This window comes from Notamacropus eugenii, chromosome 1, assembly GCF_028372415.1.
Source record: "Notamacropus eugenii isolate mMacEug1 chromosome 1, mMacEug1.pri_v2, whole genome shotgun sequence".
NCBI classification, from domain to species: Eukaryota; Metazoa; Chordata; class Mammalia; order Diprotodontia; family Macropodidae; genus Notamacropus; species Notamacropus eugenii.
Window position 1 is genome coordinate 634,919,497 of NC_092872.1, and position 21,335 is coordinate 634,940,831.

The following is a 21,335-nucleotide window of genomic DNA, read 5'->3' on the forward strand; positions in this document are numbered from 1 at the left end:
ATAGATAGATAGATAGATAGATAGATAGATAGATAGATAGATAGATAGATAGGAGAGAGTGAGAGGGGGGAGAGAAAGAGAGAAAGAGAGAGAGAGAGAGAGAGAGAAAGAGAGAGAGAGAGAGAGAGAGAGAGGATCAAAAGAAGTAAAATGGATAATTATTACATGGAATTAAAAAGATTTTGCACAAACAAAAGTAATGAACCCACAATTAGAAGGAAAGCACAAAACTGGGGGAAATATTTTCCTCAAGTTTCTCTGATAAAGATCTTATTTCTCAAGTATATAGGGAACTGAACCAAATTTATAAAATAAGGCCAATTCCCCAGTTGACAAATTATCAAAGGATATGAATAGGCAGTTTTCATAAGAAGAAATCAAAGTTATCAATAATCACATAAAAATGCTTTAAATCACTACTGATTAGAGAAATTAAAATTTAAAATAACACTATTTCTTACCTGATTGCTTTGTATAAGTAGTCCCCCTTATCTGTAATTTGATCACCACTTACTTTCATCTCATGAACCCCCTAGCTTCCTTCAAAGGATGACCTCTCACATGACATCTTTCCTGATGTTCCAGTTATTAACACTCTATTTGTCATGACAATTTGGTCTTGTCTTTGAATTCCAGTGCTGAGCACAATTCCTTGCCAATAACATGTGTTTAATAAGTATTTGTTGAATTGAATTGAACCTTAAAGGTTGTTTGCAATCATGGATGGTACCTTATCTAAAAGAGAGGTTCTGTTTAACCATTAACCAAGAATCTTGGAATTCCAAGTAACCTCAGAGGTCATCTGGTCCAACCTATCCCTGAACAAGTGCCCCTACTAAAACTTCCACAGCATGTAGTCATTTATTCTCTTGTCAAAGAATAGGAAGTAACCTACAACATGTCAACAATTCCATTCCCCTTTTCGATGTCTCTAATCATTACGAGTTTTTCCTAATACCAAACCTAAATTTGCATCTTTACAACTTCTACCCTTTGTTCCTAGTGCTGTCCTTTGGGACAAGCAGAACCAAGTAGAACCAGCCTAATCCCTCTTTCATGCAACAACTCTTTAGATATTTGAAGGCAGTTATATATCATACACCTCCTTCTGCTGCCATAAGACTTTACTTCTCAAGATTCTAAGCACCCTCAAATGGAATGAACTTGAGATTTTTGGGTTGCTCTTTTCGGGGTACTCAGTAGTTTATCCAGAGGCAACTAGGTGGTAGAGTAGAGAGCAAACTGGGCATAAAGTCAGTAGTTCAAATACGAACTTAGGAACTTATTAGCTATCTAACTCAGAGCAAGTTCTTAACCTCTCAGTGTTTCCTCATTTGTAAAATAGGGATAACAATAGCATCTCCCTCATCGGCTAATTGTGAGGATAAAATGAGATATTTATAAGTGCTTTACAAACTTTAGAGTGTTATATAAATGCTAGCTATTATTATTATCACCATCCTAAAATCCTAAAATATATCCTAAAAAACCCAAGATATGATCTGATTAGAGTAGAGAACAGAAGGGCTTTCCCCACCCTAGTCTTGGAAATTATTTGTTTCTTAAAGAAATCTAAGATGGAGTAAGCTTTGGAGTAAGACTGACATATCACACAGCACATTTTGACCTTGGAATGCACCAAAACCCCAGAGTCTTTTCCTGAAGAACTATAATCTAGCCATGCTTCCACAAACTTTCAATTTTCATTGAGTTCTCAGATCTAATTACTATTCTCAGTCTTCATCTTTCTTGACCTCTCTGCAGTGTTGGATACTTTTAACAAGTGTTCCTGCTGGATACTTTCTTTCCTGGGTTTTTTACGATATTCCTCTCTGCTGTTTCTTCTCCTGACCACTCTTCCTCAGTTTCCTTTACTGGATCATCATCCATGTTCCTTCCATCCCCTTATGTGGGCCTATCCTTGAGCTCTGATAAGCCTTTTTCTTTTTTATCTCAATATTCTTCTTGGTGACATCAGTTCGCATGAGTTCCAATAGCATCTCTATGCAGATGACTTCTACATATTCAACCTTCTTTTCTCTTTTGAGCTCTAGTCTAACACTGCCAGCTGCCTAAAGGATACCTATACCTAGATTTCCCATAGGTACCTAAAATTCAATGTGTCTATAACAAAACTCTTTACCTTTTCCTTCAAACCTATACATCTTAAATTACCAATGACTGCTGAGTTTGCTATGATGCATCTGGGCACCCAGTCACAACTTCAGCCTCATCCTAAATCTTCCTTCTCCCTCCTGCCACATGTCCAATTAATTGCCAAATCTTCTTGATCCTACCTTGTCCTCTCATGCTTCCATACCCTTCTCCACACTTACACAGCCACCACACTAATTTAGGTCCTCATCACTTCTCAACTTGTCTATTGTGTGTGTGTGTTCATCCTTTGTTGCTGAAAAAGACCATGCCATCAGAGAAATAATGACATGACTTGCACTTTATTTTGTTTTGAGTGAGGGAGGGCTGTGCAGGCAGGTCACCAGCCTCACTTTTCCTCCAGAGCCATCTGAATCCAGTGACCAGATATTCATCAGGATGACTGGAGATGACCCAGGATGAGGCAATTGGAGTTTAAGTGACTTGCGCAAGGTCACACAGCCAGTGAGTGACTTGTCTATTGTAGTAGCCTCATGATTGATATGCCTGCCTCCGGGTTCTCCCTTCTACAATCCATCCTCCACAAAGTCGCCAAATTCATATTGTTAAAACGCAAGACTGACAATATCACTCTCCTTTCCCCTGGAGTTATTCAAAGATCGTTTACAGGAGGTTAGCAATCATATTTGTCAATTCTTTTGGAATTCTATGATGTAGTTTATCTGAGACAGGAGACTTAAGTTCAGTAAAGACAGCAAGGTACTCTCTTACTATCTCTTTATTTCACTTTCAACTCCCTGTTAACTATTTTTATTCTGTCTTTTCTAGCTTGGCATAGTGGATAGAGAGTGAGGCCAACTTAGGTTCAAGTCTGTCCATGGGATGCTAGGCAAGTCACTTAACTCTCAGTACTCTAGGCATCATCTTTAAGACTGTAAGTTGCAGAATAGATACCAGCTTGCATTGGTGGAGGGTGTTTTCTTACCTCTACCCATGAAATCAGAGGTCTCATCCCTAGCTCTATCCCCTTCTAGTATAAAATACATTCCCCTTGGTAAAGAAAAGGGAAAGTAAGAGCTGAGTAGTTTCGCCATCTTTCTAATGTTTCTTCTCTTCTATCCCTCTACCTCTGAGCAGTAGTCCTATCCCTTCTTTGATCTTCCTCCTTGTTCCAGTGGTTGGTTGTTGTCCCTTATTTTCGAAGAGGACTAAAATGATACTGTCATTATAAAGTGAAATTTCAGTGTGTCCAACTGTGGCTGATCAGACCAATCCGAGCTCGGAATGCTCTACCACAGGTTGGGCACAGATAATTTGTGTGAATTTTTGGGGCAGATATCCCATACTTGTGAATCCTGCACTTACTTTGTGCTGTCTCAACTCTGCTTTGCTCAAAGAGCATAGCACCTTTTCTTATGTGGACACACCATGCTGAGCGGTCCTGTGCCTGTGTCTCCCATGTTGCACAGTCAAATCTAAAGTTCTCCAGAGTGTCCTTGTATTGTTTCTTCTGGACACCATGTGATCACCTTCCCCATGCAAGTTCTCCATGAAATAGTCTTTTTGACAAGCATACATTTTGTACTCGAACAATGGGGCCAGCCCATTGGAGTTGCACTCTCTGAAGCACAGTTTGAATACTTGGCCATTCAGCTAGAGCAAGGACTTCAGTGTCTGGTACCTTACCCTGCCAGGTGATTCTCAGAAATTTCCTAAGACAGTTCAAATGGAAGCAATTCAGTTTCCTGGCATGGTGCATGTCCATGTTTCACAAGCTTATAACAATGAGGTCAGCACAACAGCTCTGTAGACCTTTAATTTGGTAGTCAGTCTAATACCTCTTTTCTCCCAAACCTTTCTTCAGAGCCTCCCAAACACTGAGCTAGCTCTGGCAATGTGTGCATCAACCTCATTGTCAGTGTGTATATCCCTGAAAAGTACACTACCAAGGTAAGTGAACTTATCCACAGCATTCAAAACTTCTCCATTTGCTGTAACCAATGGTTCCACATATGTATGATGTGGTGATGGCTGATGGAGCACCTGTGTTTTTTTTGGTGTTTATTATTAGGCCAAAATTAGCACAGGCAGCAGAGAATTGATCCATACTTTATTGCATCTCAGCTTTAGATTGTGCACTCAATGCAGTCTCTGAAGCTGAGATGCAACCTTGTTCTAGTACAGCTTAAACAGCCCTTTGGAATGTCATTTGCTTTCTTTGCCTTCATAGTTTTAGCATCAATGACACTGTTCTTATGGAACCATTTGATTTTCCTTGTATTGTTGTTATTGGGTTATTTCAGTTGTGTCCAACTCTTCATGACCCCATTTGAGGTTTTCTTGGCAAAAGATTCTTGAGTAGTTTGTCATTTCCTTCAACTCATTTTACAAATGAGGAATTGAGGCAAATATGGTTAAGTGACTTGCCCACGATCACACAGCTAATAGGTGTCTGAGGTAAAATTTGAACTCAGGAAGATGAATCTTTGTGATTCCAGGATTGGTGCTCTATCCACTGTACCACCTACTTGCTTTCCCTTTAAATCATAAATTGTTTAATGAAATCCCTGTGCATCCACATCAGTTTCTGTAAACAAATGATGAGGTTTGACTCATTCAATGACAGCTTCATAAAGCTAGCTGCAAAGACCTCTTAGGGTAGTTAGTAAGGAGAGGAAACCCTATTTATTAAGAAGATATTAACCCTGATGTTAAATGACAGTACTTGCCAGATGTTAACAAATAGTGCTTTCCAGATGTTAAATGTTAGTGCCTGCCAGGTATTAAAGAACAGTACGTCCTAGATATGCTACTGTACTCTTGATTTTGGCAAAAAAAAATACAAAACAAGCACCCCCAAAAAAACTCATTAGGAAAACTGTTATCAAATATACATGAATTTTCTGTACAAGCCTATGATATCTGATATGTGAAAAGATATGTTCTCAGCATTATAACCATAAATGTTTCTCATATCAAGTAAATGCCTCACATCCCTTGACAGAATTATTAGAGTGTGGATATAAGAATTAGCTCTGGGTTAATGCTCTCACCCTTTCATCTCGCCAGGCACAATTCAATAATAGAACAGCACTAAATTCTGGCTTCACCCCTCAGGCTTTTCATTAAGACTACCCAGCACAGAAGTAACTTTACACAGTCCAAAGGCTGTGTCTTCATGTTCCCATCTGACCATAATACTCAGAAATTTCTCCCATTCTACATTATAATATGTCTTGACCATTCATCCAATAAATGGGGTTAAGCAAATGGAAATAGAGGGCAAAGCGTGAATCCTCCAAAGCCAAAAAGTTCAGGTTCTGAATCAGAGATTCTGAATGACAGAGATCTGCTTTATTCCCTAGGGTATGTCAAAGATTTTCATTTTTAACTCTACTTTCAGGATAACAGCATCCTTAATTCACATGATTTCCCTTCAAATACTTGCAGACTTTTCCCTCAAGTCTTTCTGTAGGCTAAGCAATATTAGTTCCTTCAGTTGGTTCTCAACCAGAATGATCACAATTCTTTTTATCATTGTGGTAAAGAACAAGTTATTTCAACTAGGTCCCCTCCTCCTTCATTCTCTCTTCTTTGAGAGAATGGCTTTTTAGTTACTTTAAATCCAGAGTCTCTCTTCTTTGAGAGAATGGCTTTTTAGTTACTTTAAATCCAGAGTCATTTTCTTCACTCTTCAGAAAACATAAGAGGATGGTTCTAAACTTGTTTCAAAATCCATTTTTTCTAATGAGCCTTCCATGACTGACCAGGCCAATTGGTATAGTAGAATGAGTGTGAGACTTGGAGTCAGCAAAGACCTGGGTATGAATCCTGCCTCTGACATTTACTGTTTGGGTGACTCTAGGCAAGTCACATAACCTTTCTGAGCTTCAGCCTCCTTGTCTGTAAAATGGGGACAAGAATAGTGATAGGACTGATCTCATATTATGGTACTTGTGATAAGCATTCTCATAAAGACCATCAGGAGGATGATTTCAGTTGATATACCAACATCTGTTACAAAGAAAAGGGAGGTAGAGAAATTCTATGAAGTGGATCAGATCCTCTAAATTAAATCAGTATCTAATTTTAATACTTAGGACTTTAATGCTAAAGTAGATATATGAAGTGTCCAAAATATATTTTGGACAATGTGGTTCAGGGATAAGAAATGAGAGAGGTAATAGAGAGGTACTTAGCATGAGTAGGATGCAATGTCTCATAACTGAAGAACTGCCTAGAAGAAAAATTATAAAAGACTTGTAAATATTATCAGAGAAATGTATGAAGGAGGGGAAGGATAGGCTGGTCACATGGCAAAATTGATAAATAACTAGGCCTAGAGCCAAAATAAACCAGCTCAAGAAAGTTGATCATTAAATTTTTAATGTGAGCATTTATACTTCAGGAATCAGCAAACACTATGCCAGGACTTTATTGCTTTGTTAATTGTCTAGACTTAAGAAAGTGATGGAGACAGTATTAATATTGCAAATTAAACTTCAAAGTTTGCCATATGTACTTTTCCCCCTCAGAAAACCATTTTTAAACATTTGCCAGCACACTACTGGGGATAACTGAAATAAATACTTATTGACTGACAGAATGACTGACCAGACAGCCATCAAATTACATTTTTATCCATAACAATGTCAAGAGATCTACAAGAAACCCTGCAGAACATTGTTGTGTCCTATAACAATTTTACAGAAGGACATGAACAAGAGTTGCACAGGACACACAAGGGATAGGTAGGTTGCAATTTACGTGGTTGAAGGAAGCATCACTTGGCAATGTTTCATCAAAGTATGTAAGTATTGAAGGTGTTCAGTGCTTAACACATTATGTGGCACATAGTTGGTGCTTAATGCATGCTTGTTAAGTTGATTCTCCAAGTGTCACTAGAAAAAAATATTAATTCACTTTCTCAACCTCCCAGGAACAATCAAAATTTAAACTAAAAGTTCCAATCAATAAAATATTTTAAACTTCTTTTAAAAAAAAGAATCAACTAAATATAAAACCCCCAAAGAATTCTGGACTGGAACGAAAGAAGAGAGGCAGGGGCAGTGCAGGGCAGTGGATGGAATGCTGGACTTAGAGCCAGGGAGACCTGAGTCTGAAACTTGCCTCAGACACTTATTAGCTGTTTGGTCCTGAGTAAGTAATTTAACATTTCTCAGTCTCATTTTCCTCATCTGTAAAATGAAGGACTTGGACTAGTTGGCCCCTAAGTCCCATAAAGTTCTAAATCTATGTTTACATGAAACGAACTAATGAAGCCCACTTCACTCTTGAATGCTATCCAAGGGCTTGGACGGGGCTAGATGAGCTAGTAGACCAAGCAAGACCACCAGGCTGGCAAGTTCCTTCACATTTTTAATTACTCATGTAATGTTAGAAACGCTTTGTGAATTTTGTAAATTTCAAACCACTTTCTAAACTTTACAGATGGAATGGGAATAGCAATGACTTAGAATAGTTTTCAGTCAGTTTATAGCTATGTATCCTCTTCTTAAGATACCTACTTTCCCTTGGATTAGCATAAATGAGGTGCTAGAATCAATATCAAATAAGGTTTCCAATATTATTCCCTTTTGCCATTCCCATTTCAATCTGTTAGATGGACAAGCTCAGCTGGTGCCCAAGATAGCTTAGCAGAGATGCCCATTGTCTTCTCTCAGCTGTTCACTCTAGGGAATTATCCATCTAATCTTTCCTTAGGCTCAGTTTTCTTTACTCTCAATGATAATTCTCAGAAAGCATCCTTCTATCTCTAAAGGGTTATTGTCATACTCCAAGCTCCCTTTTCAATATAAACCATCTTTCAGCGAAAGTTTTGAGTAGGAAGCTTTAGAACCTCTACTTATCTCAAAGGGAGAGAATGTATGAAGGTTTCAAAATTAAATTCAATTGAATTCGTTTTCATTTTTTTCAAGGGGGAAACATGATACCACATAGTGCCTTTAAAAGAGAAAGAAGAACGTAGGTAGATATTGAGGGGAAAAATGTTTTTAAAGACAAGATGACTGGAGGGCTCAATGAAGGAAGATTGTGCCAAAAGAACCCCAGCAACAGTTATTGTGAATGTGCTGAACATAAATGTGTCACATAAAGCAGAAGCTTAATAAATTGCAGAATGCTAAATAAATATGTATAGGAGCAGACAGTAGGGATAAAACCTCATTCTACCTTTGTTCTGACATTCTCCACAAGGAACAAGATGGTGATTCTGTAGCCTGAAGCTATAAAAATTGATTTGTAATCTTAACCCCTAGTTTACATTTGCAGTTAATTTTTTAAAATCAGACTCCTAAAGATTTCTGCCTATGTTCATCAATAAATGTGCAGTATGACAAAACCGCTGAGTTGGCTGATGTCTTTAAGGCAAACTAGATTTAAAATGAATAATGCATTCCATAATCCAAAAAATGACATTATGGTCCATAGTGCCTTGGGGGATTTTGTGAGTGAATGTTACTTAATGTTCTCTCAAGTATTTCTTATTAACTCACAGGATGATCGTACATATGTTACAAGTATTCAGAAAGGAAATAGAGAGGATATTCTTGGCCACAAACTCTTTCATGGTAGAGAGCCCATTTTTACTTGATTAAATATTGTAATTTTATTTTCTTACATAAAGGAAGAGAAGGAGGGAAGGTTCATAAATTTTTATGTGATTTTTCTGAATGTAAATTATTCAGAAAGGATGGACACTATGCTGATTGGCATCAACCCTTCAGCTTAAAGAGAAGAATCTCAAAGACTTAAGAAAATGGAAAGATTTTTCTTCTTAATTTGTGATCAGTGGCATGGAAGTGCTGGGGAGAATGGAGGAAAAATCCATAACTACAGGGGTTTCACCATTACCAGTGTTCCTTCTTTCCTAGCCCTAGATTTGCTTCAATTCAATTAAGCTAATATTTGTTACTTGTATACTATGCATAAAATTCTCTGCCAGACACTGTGAATACAAGGAGAAAAATGAAATAACCTTTGTCCTAAAGGCACTTACATTTTGCTGGATGGATGGAGTGTGTGGTGCAGAGGAAGGGAATTATCATTTATTAAATGCCTACTGTATGCCAGGAACTGTGCCATGCTTTATAAATGTTATCTCACAGATAAGCAATCACAATGAAAGAAATCAGGAAAGACCTTATGTAGATGGATCTCAGGTTGTGTGATAAAGGAAGCTGGGTACTTTATCAGGTAGAAATGAGCGAGGACTGCACCCCAGACCTTGGGAGTCACAGATCCAGGAGATGTAATGTGTACAGGAAACAACCAGTGTGGTTATAGAAGTGGTATAAAATGACTGGGGACATAACCATACTGTGCAAGACATTACCTTCCAATCTGAGGACTTTTCATTTCATTCTAAAGGCAATAGAAGAAACACACAGAAGAGTTTTGTGGATGGGCTAGCGGGGTCTAGGGCAGTGACATTACTAGCTCTGTGTTTTAGTATTTTTGGTTTGACAGTTGTGTGGATAGGCTGGAGAAAGACAAGACTAGAGATGGGAAGTCCAATTAGGAGGCTATTAGAATAGTTCAGACAGGAAGTGATGAAGCCCTAAATTAATAATAACAGTAGGTGACAACCTTTTAATGTTTGTAAGGCCCTTTACTTAAATTAGCTGATTTGAACTTCACAACAACCTTGTGGTATAATTGTTCTTATAATCCTGTTTCAAAGATGAGAACACTGAGGCTCAAAAAGTTTAAGTAAATTGGTGAGGATCACGTTGCTCATAATGTGGTAGGATTTGACCATAGGTCTTCCTAACTACAGATCCAGCACTATCCAACCTCCCTAGGTATAAGTTATGTAAGGAGAAACAGATCCAAGAGATACTGCAGAGGTAGAATTGACAAGACTTGCCAACTATTTGGATGGCAGGGGATAGGGATTGGAGCTGATAGAGAAGGAAGAGTCAAGCATTCCACAAGATCATTCATTCATAATCCTAAAATAGCATTATATTCCATAGTGCTTTGGGGGATTTCGTGAATAAATGTTACTTAATGTTCTCCCAAGTATTTCTCCTGAGTGACTGGAAGGATAATGGTTTGCTCAACAGAAATAGAAAAGTCTGGAGGAGGGATGGGTTAGGGGAAAAATGTAATGAATTACCTCTTGCTATCCTTGCCCCCACCCCACCCACCCCACCCACCCCAAAGTGAGAAGCTAATATAGGATGATTGGAATAGAAGACAAGTGGCTGACTGATTACTGTCATTTTGTTAGCTCATCATTTGTCCATTATTTTTCTTACCTATTCTTAAATAAAAATGGGGTCTCAGATCACTCCATTCCTGGGCCTCAGTTTCCTCATCTGTAAAATAAAGGGGTTAGGCAAGATGCTCTCTGAGATTCCTTGCTCTGGATCTATGCTCCTATGCTTTATGGCTCTTTATTTGGTTCCAGTCAGCATGAGCAACCATGTTCAAAAGGAAACATGAGGCAGCAGGGCCCAGAGCAGACAACTAATGGCTGAGTTCTGTTAAATACACCTCTGATTCTTCATAGATTTTCTCTATGTATTGACCTGGGTTGTATTGATCTAGAATGCTTTGTGGACCTTCCTAAACCTCATTATATTTCTTCCTACCTCTTTGGAATTGGCTTGTACTATTTACCAAATCAGGACTTTTGATTGTACTTTTCACACATGTACGTTAATAATTCTGACTGGTTACATAATAAAAATTGTATTGTGTACATCCCCCCCCCACACACACACACACATACATAAACAGGATGCTATGTCATAAGTGGATTCTCCATCTTCTCCAAAGAAACCATGACACTAAACCGCATCATAGACCACCAACCTGCTGGCAACAAAGCAAACACCAGACCTATCCCTCACTCCTGCCCCTAAACAAGCAATTCTGTCTCCTCATAATTCACAAAGACTAGTAGGCCCTGCAATTGTGTCCCAAGACTATAGATTACAAGATGATCCCTTCCTAAGTCAGGGACTGAAGCTTTTGCATATGGCTGCTTACATGAGATCCATACGTTAAAGGGAGAAAGGACAGGTCCTTTGTGGCTACAGTGGTGAAATCCATCTGTAAGCGTATGCAAAGTGGATTTTTGTTAGTATTTTTTGGAGTTTGGTTTTCCAGGATCCATGACCAGAACAGTCTCTTGTTACCAAGTGTAAGCTATGGTTCAAAACATCTCAACAACAGCCCTCATAGATTGTAAGGGCCAGGTGTCACCTGTTTAGATTGCAAAGGCCAGGACCCTGTAGGAGTAGAGTGTAAGTATAAAGCAGGTGGGCAGTGGTCAGTGAGTGGGGAGCCTTTAGCTAGAATGCTCTGTGTGCCTTGATCAGCCACCATCAAGACTCGAGGGGAATCTGTGCTTGCCTTAACTGGTCCCCACTGAGGTTTGAGGGAATTTACGGGGATGGACATGTTGTGCCTGTTTTGATCGGTCCCATCAAGATGCAGGGAGAGTTGCCCCGCCTCTCATTGGCCTCTGAAAGAAGGGTGATTAGAGATTGCTGTAGGAGTTGGTGCTCAGCACCTCTTGTGAGAAAGTTACATAGAATAAAGTCTGCATTATTTAATTGTTAACCCCTTTGAAGCTGTCTTTCCTTTACAAAAGCAGATCAAAGAATCTGTGCTAGCAGGCCATCTTGGGTATGCTAGGGTGCTTGCTAATACACCATCTGCTGGCCCGGATATAAATATGTAATTCCCATTCCTTTAGTCCAAGGAGTCTTCACCTTTTTTTGTACTGATTCCTTCTCAGAACAATGTTTTTAAATGCATAAAATAGATAAATATCTTGAAATATCTATTCAAACTAATTATATTGAAATATAGTTGTCAAAATATCTTTTTTTTTAATTCACAGAATCCAGTTTAAGAATTCCTGCTTTGGCTCTGCTGATAAGTCACCCTGCCCTCAGGATGCTCCTGCTCTATACTGCCACTGGATGAGTGTAATTTATTTTTATGGAAGCCAGCTGATTGCAGGGCTACTTGAGCCCCCATGGAACCAGCTGCACCCACAGTGCTGTTGGTTGTGCAGGACTATATATGTGTATATTATATATATATATATATATATATATATATATATATATATATATATATATATATATATATATATATATGTGCGTGTGTGTGTGTATGTGTATGTGTGTGTGTATATATATTTTTTAACCTCTGAATCACTAGTGCAAATCCACATCAGATAAAGTGCAACAAAGTCATTTCCCTCTAGTTTGGGGTCTACATCACCAAAAACATACAATGTCTATCAAGCAAAGCAATGGAATGAAGGATTCTTCCATTGGCAATCCATTTACCCCAATAGAAAGTACATCCCTTGAGGGCAAAGACTACTAAATTTTTATTTTTATATCCTTAGTGCTACCATGGTGCCTAGAACATAGTGGGTGCTTAACAACTGTTAAATAATTGTGTTTCCTCCAAGGAAGTCTGTATCTATATCATTACCAAGTACGTCACCCTTTTGATGTATTTGTCAAATTGATGGATATGGAGTGAAACTTCAGGATAATTTTTAATTTGTATTTTACTTATTTTTAGTGCTTTGGAGCATTTTTCATATGGTTTTTGATCAACTGCATTTCCTCTATGTGAAAACTTTATGGTCATATCCTTTGGGTACTTATATATTGGGAAATGACACTCTTATATATTTGCATCAATTCCACATACAGGTATATACCCATCTATAATCACCTCTACCTCTTGTATGGTTAAAAATTCTTCCCTTAGCTATATATGTAAAAGGTATTTTCTTCCCTTCTCTATCTTTTTAATGCCATAATGAATCCTGTATCCACTTATAGCCTGTTGTGGAATATACTATGAGATACAATTCCAAGTTTAATTTCTACCAGACTTGTTTCTAGTGGTTCCCTATTATCTTCCAGATCAAATACAAACTGCTTTTTTTTTTTGGTGTGCATTTAAAGCTCTTTATAATCTGAACATCTCCTACCTTTCCAGTCCTCTCCAATTTTATGCCTTTCTATGTATTCTGTGATCGAACTATACTTGCTTACTTGCTCTTGCTCGCCCCCAGCGCTATCTTCCATCTCTATGCCTTTGCACTGCCTCTCCTTCTTGCGTACAGTGTTTTTTCCTCCGCAGCTCCACCTCTTCATTTCCCTGGGTTTCTTCAAGACTCAGCCCAAGTCCTACCTTCTAAAGGAGGCCTTTACCAGTCCCTCAGATGTCAGTGCCTTCCCTTCTCAGATTACTTTGTATCTACTCTTTATATATCTTGACTGCACCAAGTTATTTATGTATTGTCTCCTGCCTTGAGGTCAGGGACTGTTTTTGCCTTTCTTTGTATTTCTTGTGCTTAGCATTCAGTAATGCTTAATAAATTATTGTTGACTGACTAATTCACTGTCCGTTTTCAGTGTCTGTCAAATATATCTACATAGATATATAACTGTACATATATTGTTGTTACTGATGATGAGTCATTTCTGGCTCTCTGTGACCCCCATTCAGGGTTTTCTTGGCAGGGATACTGGAATGATTTGCCATCTCCTTTTCCAGCTCATTTTATGGATAAAGGAACTGAGGCAAACAGGATTAGGTGACTTGTCCAGTCACATAGCTAGTGAGTATCTGAGGCCAGATTTGAGCTCAGGTCCTCCTGACTCCAAGGTTGGCACTCTACTCACTGTGCCACCTAGCTGCTCAGTACATATATAGGATGAGCTCTGTTTTTTCTTCCAGCAGAATCTAAAAGTTTGAACAATAGGTATTCTTTAGCCATTTGATTTTCCTGTGTGAATGCTTAGACTAAACTTTTATGTGCTTGTAGATCTCATATAGGGGGCTCTGCAGTGTTTCAGGACTTGAGGCAACCAGCATAATGCCATTTACAGATGGGGCATCTAGAGGATCTCCCCATTCATGGAGGAAGTCCCTCAATGGGAAATCGATGTTGGGCCTACTCCATGATTGAGAAAAACACCTTAGGCAAACATTAATATGCATGTTTTAGTCCTTCCTTAGAGATATTGATGGTCAGGTCATCAAACAACATTACTTTTGTTATAATTTTGAAAGAACTTTGAATAATTTTGATACATAAAATGGGATAATCTTTTTTGCAAGATGGCCATCACAGTAGTGTTTTGCTCAACGGCCAGAGTCCTTCATCTGGGATACATGATCTTTTTAAACGTTTGATAAATGAATTTCAATATAATGGCTTCCTTTATAATCCTACGTATTTTGTTTTATTCATTCAAAACATCATTCTGAAAAGTGGTCCATAGCCTTCATGTTACCCATTTGCCTTGTCCTTTTTGCTCTTCCATATTTATCTAAATCTCATTCTTTGGCATAGATTTTATTTCCTCTACAAAGCTTTCATTGATAGAAGAGAAATTCAATTTCCCATAATCTGCTTCAGAAAGTAGAACTAGGAGTGATGAGGATGAGTTTCACAGATCCAGATTTTGGCTTGGTAAAAGGAAAAAGTGCCTAAGGATTACAGCTATTAGAAAAGTAGGAAATGCTATCTCAAAGAGATAATGAGTTGCCACTTCCTGAAGGTGTTTATACTGAAGTTGAGTGAGCATTTGTCAGCAATGCTACAGGAGGTTGCCAGTTCCAGAAAGGGCTGGGCTAGATCACATTTAAGGTCCCTTCAAATTCTGAGGGTCTGAGATTATATAACTGGAGATCAATTCCTTCTCTAAACAATTGCACTTATGATCAGTGCACACACAACGAATCCTTATTGTCCTCTAACTGTTCACATACTTGTCTTGTTCCCCCCCCCATTATACTATTTTTTAAATTATGACACATTTATTTCCTCTCCTTCCCACCTCCATTGGAAGAAAAATAAATGAAAACAAAACTTTTATTACAAATAAACACAGTCAAGCAAAACGTGTTCCCCTATTGACCACATTCAAAAATGTGTTTGTTTCTGTATGTTTGTTCCTTTATCTCTCTGTCAAAGGGTGAATGGAATGCTTCATCATTAGTCCTCTGGAATCATGGTGGTCATTTCATTAGTCAGAGCTCTTGAAGCTTTCTAAACTGTTCGTTTTTAGAACCTTTTATTATAACATAAATTGTTCTGGCTCTTCTTTTCGCTTTATCATTTCAAACTTCTTTTCAGGTTTCTCTGAACCTCTCTCATTTATCATTTTTCATGGCACATTAATATTCCATTACATACACATATCATCATTTGTTCAACCATTCTCCAATGGATGGGCATCTCCTAAGTTTCCAATTCTTTGACCAATGAGAACTGCCATTTTTTCTTTCTTTGATTTCTCTACCCCATTATATTGCAAGCTCTTTGATGTCAGGTCATCTCTTACACTTCTTTTTTGCCCTCTATAGCGACTAACACAATATTAGGCACATAGGGGAAAAAATGACATATTGCAGAGCTGAAAGAGATCTTATAAATAATCTAATTCAGCATGTTCACTTTGTAAACAAAGAAACAAATACAAAGAAATAAAGTGACTCTCAAGGGTTATATAGAAACAGTAGCAAAACTTGGATTAGAACCTAGGGCCCTTGTCTCTTTAACTATCATTAGATTATAAGAACTACAGAGATACTTGCTAAATCATAGAGGACTTTAAGCACTCTTCCTTTCGAAACCTCTCTAATGACAAGCAATTTTCATCCTTTCATGATCTTCACCTGGAAAGAAGACCTCTCAGCTCAGAGGAAATAGCTTTCATGCTTAAAAATAATGATTATAATAATGTTAATTTCCCCACCTTGAAATGTCTCAACCTGTCTTAACAGGTCATGCAAATAATTTCATGACCCAGAAATACATACTGTTTAGCTCCCTGGTTACAAAAAGGCAGTCGGTTTCAGGTGTATGTAAGGAGTAGGGAGGGGAAGGGAATGGATACACTACCCAAGAGTGAAACCAGGCAATGCTTACTCAGTTGGTTCTTTGTCAAACTACAGTGTGAGTGTACATTGTACACAAATAGGTGGACAGTGTAATTCTTCTTCCACATCATAGTTCTTTCAATATTTGAAGAGAATTAATCATATCCATGCTTTTCCCTCTCCCTTTCACTCTCTTCTTAAAAAAAATTAAACAAAAATCCTCCCAGATCAATCTCTCTTAATTTGGGAGGAAACTCCTAGAAGACCCATAGACAACTTTGTTAATTCATTCACATATTTACTGATTGTCTATAGTTTTCTTCATTATTTAACAAAAAATTTCAATTACACATAGGCAATGACTTTCATTTTTTAAAGATTTTGAGTTCCAAATATTCTCCCTCTCCCTAAAATAGTAAGCAATTTGCTATAGATTATATATGTGCAATAATGTGAAACATTTCCACATTAGTTGTTTTGTGAAAGGAGAAACATTGTCTATAGTTTTTTTTTTAATTTGTATTGTGCTGTGCAATTTTCAAAGCCTTCTTACAAACATTATCTCATCTGATCTTTACAACAACCTTGTGATATTGGTAGGGATGAGATTATCAGCCTCTACTTGATATCAATATTTCTGAATCCAGAGACTGTATCTGCTTTACTTTTTTTTTTAATGTGGCATCACAGGTTTAAAGCTAAAAGGAAACTTAGTGGTAATCCAATTCAATTCAGTTTTATAGGTAAGAAAACCAAAATCAAGAAAGGAGGACAGGCTTTGCCTATGGTCACATAGTTAGTTAATAAGTGGCAGAGCCAATATTCAAACTTAGGTCCTCTAACTCCAAATTCAGCACTCCTTCCACACCATCCCCACACTGCTTTGCACATAGAAGACATTGAAGGAGGACTTTAATAGAAATATATCACAAAATAAGGCAGAAAAAGTTTAAGGGCTAAAATAGATAGGAATAATGACAGTAGGAGCTGCTCAAGTGGAAAAGTGAGGTAGAATGCAGGAAATAGTCATAGGACAAGGGGGACCAGTTGAGACTTAAAGAATGAGTAAAATTGAAACTATTCCAATGTTTTGGAATATTCTTAATGTTTTGAGATGCTGAAGTGAGAATGAGTTATGAGATGAGAAGGGAAAGAGTGGTAAGAGGACATTGAAGAAATCAATCTGGCTGTTATGGACCATTACCATTGACTCATTACCATTGACTTGTTGCCTAACTTCCCTTTCCAGGCAGATCTAATTACTCCCTTCAAGTTTACGATTGTTAATACTTTGAGAATAGCCCTTACCCTAACAAGAAGCATTCTATCTGGCTACATCAAGGTACATATTAAGGAGTAGAATAAGAGAAAGCTGTAGAAAGAGTCTTAGTGGAATCGCAAAATCTGAGAGTTTGAAGGGTTTCAGGAACTTTAGACCAAACCATAAACTGAAAAAAAAAAAGCCCTCTGCATAATATCCCTAACAAGAACTCCTCCAGCATGCACTTGAGGAATCAGTGATAAGAACCTACAGCCTCCCATAGCCATTCCATTTTTTGATAACTCTGGCTCTTTGGAAGTTTTTTCTTACCATGGTCTTAAATCTACCCACAACAACTTGCATCCCTTTTTCCTAGTTCTGGGCCCAAATAAGTGTACAGTGTAATTCCTCTTCCATGTCATAGTTCTTCCAATGTTTGAAGAGAGTTAATCATGTCCCTGCCTTTCCCTCTCCAACCACAGCATGGTGACTATTGATGAACTAAGTATTTAGTATTTGTAGCTACGGCTTCTGTTTCTTCTTCCTCTGGCTGTTTTCTGTTTATCAGTTTTCCTTTCTCCAAGCTAAACACCCACCAGCTCCTCCAACCAATCCCAAGGCATGATTTCAGTGTCTAAACCCTCTTGTCTTCCCTCCTGTAGATACACTCCAGAAGCTATGAACCTCTAAATAACTGCTTGGTTCTGGGGATAGTGAGGGCAGGTGAAAGATCAGAATACCAATGAACAAGCTTGACTTCATTGATCATTAGTAGATTAATTCTCCAGTCCCTGAACCCCTCTTTCTCTTCCTTTTCCTTATGATCATTTTATTAATGCTCCTAACTGAAAATAGCAGGCTCAAGTAAGGTCAAACACCAATCAGGCAAGGTTGCCACTACCCAAAGATTTGGAGAAGGAAGAATTTTTTTACTGTGGGTAAATGAAGTCTTATGATTACCTGGGGACTACAATTATATACTGTCCTTGGTCCCCATTACCAGAAACAAATGCATATCAGCAGAAGGCAAATCCTTTACTGAAGAACAGAACAGCCCCTTCCCCACTAGTAACTTGTTGAACATTGTTCAAATATGGATGATCCAATAATTAATTGTGTTGTACCCTTTCACAAAGCATCTAACTAACTAACATCAACAGAACTGTGAAAATTTCCCTGTCATCTTCAATAATCAAGGACTTTCTTGGTTAAATGATGGTATTATAAAGATGTTTCCCATCAGTTATGTTTAATATCTTTGATATCTTTAAAGAATAAAGAGCTATATAAACAGAAGCCAATAAGCAAGCCTTGTTTGTTCACTTTTCTTTTCCACCATTATTCAAACCATGGCTAATGTTGCTTCAGGCCCTCTCCAATTTGTAAATTCTTAGAAAAACAAAGCCCCCTTGGAGGCTGCAGGATCCACCCCCAGATGGGTTTGGAGAACAAACTAATATGATATCTGAATATTAATGGCACTGCTAGAGACATAGACATTAGACTAAGTTATCCTTGCTCATGTTTTCTGGATGCTTAGAAAAATAAAATTATTATAAACTCTCCATTATTTAGCAAGACTAGAGGACATTCAGGCTAATCAAATATTCTGGTTAATGAAGACATTCTCAGAAACACAAGCTGCCATTTTTAATCTTCAAACAAATAATTAAAATGCAATAAAATACATTTAATTCTAAACTACACTGAATTCATTTAATCTTTCTTTGATGGTTCAGAAGTTGCTTCAGGGCCTCCTCAACAGAAGTCACATCAGGAGTCATGATTATAAACATCAAATAGCATTTCTTGTAGATGCATTTGATCAAATACTGGATAACAAGTTTTTCCCCTAATGGGCACAGAAAAGATAAAGCAATCTAACATAAGCCAACATCAGTGTAAACAATCTGTTCTGATGAGAAGTCAGCTAGCAGCCCCAGAGATCAGTATTTCACAGTTCACATATTTTCCCATATTTAAACCTTGGGCTTATTCTGCCTCTTTCTTCTTGCTTTCTTCTCATAGTCAAATCAGTTACAGAGTTGGGTCAGTTTCAACTCCAAAGCATGTTTTACCCTGTTCACCACTCCCACAATGATCCATTTTAGCACTAGACCTCATGACCACCTTCCTTCATTTTATTTTTTTATCATCTCTTTATTTTATTTGTTTGTAATAGCATCCTAATAGTTCTTCTAGCCTTCGTATCCTGTGACTTCTGCTACTTCCTTTATACCACGGCCACAATAATCTTTCTTTTTTATTAGTCTGGTGATGTTACTCTTCTGCTTAAAAATCATGAAGGGCTCCCTAATGGCTATCAAGTAAATTTCAAAACTCATTTGCTTACCATTTGTCATTATACAATCTAAAAAAATTGAGGCCGTTCATTGCCTCTTCTCCATGTTCCTTCTTCCCTCCTCTTCATCATCTCATTTCACCCAGATACCTACTGCAACCATCTCCTCTTTCACTCCTATCTCATATGAAGAGATGGCCTTTCTTTATGCCATGGCTCACTCTTCTCCATACACAAGTGATCCCATTCTATCTTGTATTCTCTCAGAGATTGACTCCTGTATGATCCACACTCTCTCACTCATCTTCAATCTCTCCCTGTCTACTATTTTTTCCCTACTGCATACAAACATGCCCATGTCTCCCCTGTCCTCAAAAAAAGCATCATGAGATCTACCCATCTCCACTGATTATTGTGCCATATCTCTTCTCTTTTTTCTGGTTAAACTCCTCCATACAGTCACCTACAATAGGTGCCTCCACTTCCTTTTCCTCTCATTCTTTTCTTAACTCTCTACTGTCTGGTTTCTGAACTCTACTCCAAATCCATTGTGCTTTTCTCTGCACATCACTCAAAAAGATTCATACAGAGTTAAAATGAAGAACTGGAGCAGAATTTATTCTGTTTTAGCTGATGTTTTAAAGCTATGACAATCTTAACTCAGAAAAGTCAATGTTTTAAAAATAACATTGAGGATAAGACAGTGAAACTACATTACACCTAAAGACATCATAGATAATAAAATCACTTAAATATATAATCATCACATGATCTAAATATAATTTCTCCCATCCCATTGTCCCAGAGGCCTTTGTCAGAGAATGAATCCTTATCCCAGTAGTTGGGGTCTTGTTTATCCAATATTAGAGTATTAGATATATCTGTTTCTATATGCTGTGTACCCAATCTGTTCTATTTATTTCCCTCTATTTTTTTTTTTAGCCAGGACCAAATAGTTTAAATAATTATTGTGTTGTAGTATAGTTTAAGATCTGGCATTGCTAGGTCCCTTTTATTCCCATTTCTTTTCATTTTTTTCTCTGGGGGTGGGGCAGGGAATGCTACAGATGTGAAATATGACAAATACTTTCAGATGAGGTCACTATGATTAGTTTTATTTACCCATTTTACTTAGTTGCCAGAGACCTGTAATGGGGGTAAAGGTAATCTGGTAATGTTTATGATGCAAAAACAAACACATAAATAGAAGCTTTGAAAAAAAAAAAAGATAACAGTGGAGGCACGCAGTTTAAAAAAGAAAATCCAAGGAAAGAACCAGTAAGAAATCCCATGGACTCAGATGTTCATGCACAGATGCACAAAGTATGGGTAATGTGTAAGACAAACAAGTGACTCCAAAGTATGGAGGAAAATTTGACCTCAAGTCTCAGTATGACTGGAATATGGCTCTGAAAGAATAAAACAATGAAAGGAAATAGGATTGGCAAAATGGTCTGAGGAACAAGTAACAGTGAATATTAAGAAAATTTACTCACATAAGGAAATGCTTTAACTAGAGGGGGAAAGCATGGTAGAAGATCATTTGAGTGAAGATTGACAGAAGCAGAAATTTTAAAAATCAACTACTTGGATAAAGGTATATATAATGTATTTATCAAATTTGGGGATATCATAAATCTAAGAGGAACACTTACATAACATTGTAGGTAACAGTCAGGATTCAAAAAGAGCTTAATAAGCTAGAACAATGGGCAAAATCTAATAAGATGCAATTTAATAGGAAAAAATATAAAATTT